Source organism: Carlito syrichta, unplaced genomic scaffold, assembly GCF_000164805.1.
Source record: "Carlito syrichta isolate Samal-C Ts95f unplaced genomic scaffold, Tarsius_syrichta-2.0.1 Scaffold311032, whole genome shotgun sequence".
NCBI classification, from domain to species: Eukaryota; Metazoa; Chordata; class Mammalia; order Primates; family Tarsiidae; genus Carlito; species Carlito syrichta.
The window spans coordinates 338,803-345,546 of NW_007255128.1; positions in this window are offsets into that span (position 1 = coordinate 338,803).

The window sequence follows — 6,744 nt, forward strand, 5'->3', positions numbered from 1 at the left end:
TTTCTTAAATTTTGGTGATAAACATGTATTGCTATATAGTAAAAAGTAAATAAAAATTGTTAAAAAACCTCCTTTATTTCAAGATCATTTGAAAAGCATTTCTGCCAGTCAAAACATTACTTTTTCACTATATCCAATTACCTAAAACATTCATGCTAAATATCTAGATGTCTCTTTAGAACTACAGGATTTATAGGAAAGTTGAATAGGTGGTTTTAATAGGAAATACATTTCAAAGATGTTTTTTATATAGGGAATAACTATGTAAACTAATTAACAGCGTCACTTAAACTAAGCAATTACATGTGACTAGAAAAGTCTTCACTATTTGGGTGATCTTTAAGAGAAAAAAACCAGCCAGAGTTCTCTATAGCACCAACCTCCCTTTGAATCTTCTTCAGCATGTTCTTTAAACTAGTACTATCATCATCATCATCCTCATCATCTTCCCACCCTTCCATTCCTGTTTTAAAATGCCTATTGATTCCGTGTAACAAAAAATTCGAAACTGAAAGCCTAATTTTAGCTCCACACCCTGCCACATTCTGTCACTGCCTTTGAATGCCTTTGTGCGAGCTCTTTCACCTGCTACAATCCCACCAGGCATGACCTCACTTATTATTCACAATTTGACTCACTCAAAGGCTACCCCCTCTGGAAAACCTTCCCAGTACTGCCACTCTTACAACTGGTATTCCATCTAATTTTTACAAGTACTACATCACAAGTCAATCTTTTCCATTAGTCTGCAAGATCAACAAGATGGATGATTTTTACTTATCTTTGTACTACTTAAGACCTAGCATAAGCTTTGGAACCAAGCTAATCTGGGTTCAAATCACAGTTATTTTATTATAAAAACAATAACTGATCCTATTTAAAATGTCCTTTTTATCACTTTCTGACCAAAAAGAAAAAAAAAAGACATATTCATTTACTAGAATATTGTCATTTACATGGACAATATTATAAGATGTCATATAATACATTCTAGGAATCCATAATGTAGGAATATACTAGATATATATGGAATTTCAAGAAATGCACAATAGCTATGAGTTTCTTTTTCCTTCTCCCTCAAGAGAGTGCCATGAGACAAAGAGGAAACAAATATTAGACTTAACATATATGAATGTTCTTGGAGTGGTGAACTTCAACTTCATTTCAACATCTTAGTAATATACCAGTCACTGAGGTAGGCTAACTTTATATATTATCTTATTTAATCTTCACAATAACTTATGGAAGCAGATATAGATACTATATTATGACGCTCACTTTACAAATGAATAAACTGAAGGCCAGAGAAATTCAATACTCAGTTAGTGGAGTCATAATTCAAACACAATCTGACACAAAACCCAAAACCCTAGACTACCCTAGACTTTCCCTTCTGTATAACCCTGGCTTCTTGGTTAACAAATTAACAATATATTAACAAATTATGAAGGTAATTTAATTGAAAGCAGTTATCTTTTTTTTTTTAAAGCAGGATTTATTGAGAGGACAGAAAAGTTCTCACAGTGGGAGGGGACCCAAAGGGGTTGCCCAAAAGCAGTTATCTTATAATAAAACTGTTCAAACTCACATTGGCCAAAAAAATTTAATTTCTAGATTTAAATTAAAAGGAGAAGGCCAGGCGCAGAGGCTCATGCCTGTAATCCCAGCACTTTGGCAGGCCAAGGTGGCAGGATTGCTTAAGTCCAGGAGTTTGAGACCATCCTAGATAACAGAGTGAGACCTCATCTCTACAAATAAATTAAAAATAGCTGAGCATGGTGGTGCACGTTTGTAGTCCCAACTACATGGGAGGCTGAGGCAGAAGGATTGCCTGAGCCCAGAAAGTAGAGGCTTCCAGCCTAAGCAACAGAGTGAACTCTCAAAAAAAAAAATGCAAAGTACCAAGAACAACCTACCACCCTCCACTTCCTTCTACTCACCCCCACTAAAATTAAAACTACAAAACACATCTGCTACAATACAATAATAATGTAGTTGCTAGGATAATTAACTTTTTTTTTTCTCTCTTCTGAGTTGGAGTCACTCAGTCGCCCAGGCTGGAGCGTGGTAGCACGGCTTTGACCTGCTGGGCTAGGCGGTCCTTCCACCTCAGTCTTCCAAGTAGTTGAAACCACAGGCGCGTACCACCATGCCTGGCTAATTTTTTGATTTATTGTAGAAACAAGATCTCATCAATTTGCCCAGGCTGGTCTTGAACCCCCAAACTCAGGCAGTCCTCTTGCCTCGGTCTCCCAAAGTACTGGGATTACAGGCTTGAGCCACCGAGCCCGGCGATAATTAACTTTCTTAGTTCTTCCAATACAAACTGAATCTGCAAGAAGATAATGGTACATACGGGCCACTTACAATTCCTTAATATGTCATTAGTTAAAATGTTTATACATTGTAAGTCTTAAAATATAAATAAATAAATATATATAAAAATGATGTCTGGTAGAGCATGTAATTTGAACACATAAGTTGAGTATACCTTCTTCTTAGCTACTTCTTTGATTATGTTTAAAACTTAAGATACTGGCTGGGCTTGGTGGCTCAGCCTGTAATCCCAGCAGTTTGGGAGGCTAAGGCAAGTGGATTGATTGCCTGAGCCTGAGGGTTCGAGACCAGCCTGGGTAACTTGGTGAGACCTTGTCTCTACATTAAATCAATAAAAATTAGCTGGGCATGGTGGCGTCTACCTGTAGTTCCGGTTACTTGGAAGGCTGAGGCAGCAAGATCACCAGAGCCCAAGTCGACGCTGGAGTGGCTGTGAGTGTGCCACTGTACTCCAGCCTGGGCAACAGAGTGGGATTTCAACTCAAACCCCCCCCCCAAAACATAAGCTATTATTTCTTGCTGTTCTTAGTCACACCATCTTTATAAAAGAAGGAATTTTTCATACAAGTTGATAATGAAAGACTACTGTACCTGTGATACTAAAACACTACCTGATGATATTTTTAGAGCTTTTTCCCATCAGTTAACTCACTTATCACATCAACTCTGTGAGGAAGTATGGATAAGTACTATTATTCCTATTTTATACATAAGGAACAAACCAAGTTAATACCAAGTTATTTGCCTAAGGTTACTAAGTTAGTCCTTAACAAAACCGATTCTAAAACCTAATTACTGATGCTGATTAGCTCATGGTCTCTGGCTTATCTTCTCTAGAAGTTTAAATTTACTAAAATCAACAATTATACTTAAAAGGACAAAAGTGATAATTTTGTGATTTTTTTCAAATAATCTAGGCATGTTAATGTATGATGCTATGTTTGTTTGCAAAACATTAGCTCCTTAGTAAATAAACTTTCCTAACTATAAAATCGGGCTTTTCTATATGAAAAAAAACCCCTATGTATTATAATTGTTTTTAAGAGACATAATGTACAATCTGAATAGTGTTTTCTCAGAGACCTCATATAAAACCCAAACCCAATACTTTTTAAAGCCTGGAGTGTTTATCCTAAGCCAGAGCCATCTTGTACAAGCCTTTATGTCTATATATTTGCTCATATAGGTACTCACTACACTTGCCACAAGTAACTACTCAGTTATCTCACATTTATCACCTAGGGTCTTAACATACACATAAAAAAAAGATAACTAAAGTGCTTGGAACCAACTTTTAAAATCCATTAAAAATTCTTCATGTTTTATTTATTTTTTGAGTCACAGTCTCATTGTCACCCAGGCTGGATTGCAGTGGCACACTCACAGCCACTGCAGCCTTGACCTGGTGGGCTCAGGTGATGATCCTTCTACCTCAGCCTTCCAAGTAGCTGGAACTATAGGTGTGTGCCACCACACCTGGCTAATTTTTTTTTATTTATTACAGAGATGAAATCTCGTCAAGCTGCCCAGGCTGGTTTTGAACCTTGGGCTCAGGCAATCCTCTCTCCTTAGCCTCCCAAAGTGTTGGGATTACAGGTGTGAGCCACCATGCCCAGGCAAAATTATTCATGTTTTATTTCTATGAGAGTTTAAACTGGCATTACCTAGAATCACTGGGACAAACAAGTGATTTCTAAAAACAGCATCCCTAGTACATTCCAAAAGAAGCTAGTATATGTGAATTATCCTTCTATCCAAGGTGATCATCAATAACAACATACTGAGGCCTTTTTAGGGATGCACAGAATGAACTAAGATTAGGGTGACCAACTGTCTGGGGTTGGCTAGAAATGAAGGAACCACTGAGACATGAGACTTTCAGTTTTAAAACCAGGCTGTGTTAGACACTTTTTATACTTTTTAAGAAGTATAGAACATGTGTGAATACTTGATAGCATGCAGATAAAGCTAGTTTTTTTCTAGTAGTCTTCCAAAAAAAAAATCACAAATTTATTTTTTTATCTCATGTAAGCTTCAGTGAGCAAAACAGAAACTATTAAAGGAGGCATACAACATTTTAAATGAGAATACACTTCCAGGCATTAACTGGCCAGGGACTTGTTAAGTGAAATTCTTCCACTGACAAACTCTCAACTTTTACTCTTTTTTCGAGTTGGAGTCTCACTCTGTCGCCCAGGCTGGAGTGCAATAGCATGCTCATGGCCACCGCAGCCTCGACCTGCTGGGCTCAGGTTTTTTCTGCCTTAGCCTTCCAAGTAGCTGCAACGACAGGCACATGCTACAACGCCCAGCTAATTTTTTGATTTATTGTAGAGATGAGGTCTTGCCAAGTTGCCCAGGCTGGTCTCGAACCCGTGGGCTCAGGCAATCCTCTCACCTCAGCCTCCCAAACTGCTGGGATTACAGGCATGAGTCACCATGCCCAGCTAACTTTTACTTCTTATACTATTTTTATGAGTGACAATTTGAGCACAAATAAAGCCAAGGTGTCTCACCCTTTCTCTGGTTTGTGTCAACCAACATTAATGTTCTTATTGCAGGACTTCTTTTAGAAGCCCATCCCTTAACAGTAGGATGTCAGGACCAAGGAAATAAGTGAGATAACTTTTTTTAAAGGGTAAGAGCAAACACTGTCTTCCTTCCAATAGCTCAAAGCTAGTCACAGCTCAGTATAAGTTATTTACACACACCAACCTGTAAAATCCAAGAAGTTTGCTTATCACACTTTTAAGCCTAAATGCTCCGGCTGTACACCACAGCCCTCCAAAGTCATAGCAATAAGATGACTCACCAACTGGCAGGTGTCTTAGGTTGTACTAATGGGTAACTGCCGGGAAGAGAACAAACGTGTCCCAACAGACGAGCTCATTCAGCATGGCTAAGAGAGGAGAGAGGCTAAAAAAAACCTGGTCAGTAGTACAGTACTTGTTTTATAATAGAAAAAAGAATCAGACTTTGCTACAAAGAGACTTATAATTCATGCAGACTTTCAAAATGTCCTTTGTACATATTTTATATTCCAATTTTCACTTACCAGAAAAACTTAATAGCATAAGATTTAAAAAGATATAAATCAAGTTTATAACTCCTAAATTAAAAATAACTGAAAATGAGAGCTCTCATATTGCTTCAAGAAATGTGAAGTCAGAGTCACAAGAAAATAAATCCATATTTAAACCCTATTATATTGAATGACTTGATGTCGGTTTTCACTCAAATGAAAATTAGTAGCATGTATTTCAGTTCTAGTTCATGGATGTATATCCTTATGTGAAAACTGACACCATGTCATAGTTAATAAGACATGGGTTTATAAATATGGAATTAAAAGAAACTTACCCTTTTCCCTTTGTGCAGCTCTGACTTCCAACCCACTTTCTACAGAAACAGGAGGCCAAGTACCAGTGCCAGAAGTCTGCCAATTAGAACTCATCTTTGAGTTGTTGAATAAAAAGTCAGATCCCAAAGTCGGCTATAGGTTTTTGTCAGTAGTTCCTAAAAAGAAACCCAGGAGGAAAAAGATGTTTAACCAATTACTGTACTTAGGAACTGCTCCCTTTAACCCTGAACAATCATCATAATACTATAAAAAAGGGACTGGCAGTAGTGGGAAACTGCCGGAGTGGGGGGGGGCGGGCGGCGGCGGCAAACCTCATCAATAAGGGTATCTGGATCTCAAACCAGGTGAAGTGGGGACCAAAGTGAGGTCCAAACTCTACCTACACAATGACCATTTGTATACCAAGCCCAGAGTTGTACTCTACAACTTTAAAATTAAAAAAAAAGAAATGCTCCTATTAAACTTGGTTATTAAAAAAAAGTAGAGGATGGAGACCAAGACCATATATGTTAAAAAAGAAAAATTAGGGCTTCACACATCATTAAATAGAAGGGTGTCTTTGGAGGTTCAAAATACCTTTAAACCACTACATTAAAGGAAAAAAGCACTCATGTATCATAGAAATAAAATAAAGTCACTAAACCTTGTATTTCAGATTCATTCCTTTTGTAGAATGATTTAGCAGTAAGATTAATAAAATTTGTCAGAAATCAATGATGACATATATTAAGTCTCCACTAAAAACAAACTTCTTATTTCTCAGAAAAAATCTATAAATCATAAATGAACCCTTGAAAAGTTTTCTAGAGACGCTGACATTACTATGCTTGGTGAAAATCCCTCTAAATCATATATGCTTATTTAGAAATTTTAAAACTGTGGATGTGAGAATAATCAGGTTGCAATTTTGCATTTCATATCAATATGGTTGCTTGGTGAACGTATTTTAGAATCTTTTACAATAAAAATTTACACATTAAAAATAAGTCCTGGCCAGCCGCGATGGCTCACACCTATAATCCCAGCACTTTGGGAGGCCAACATGG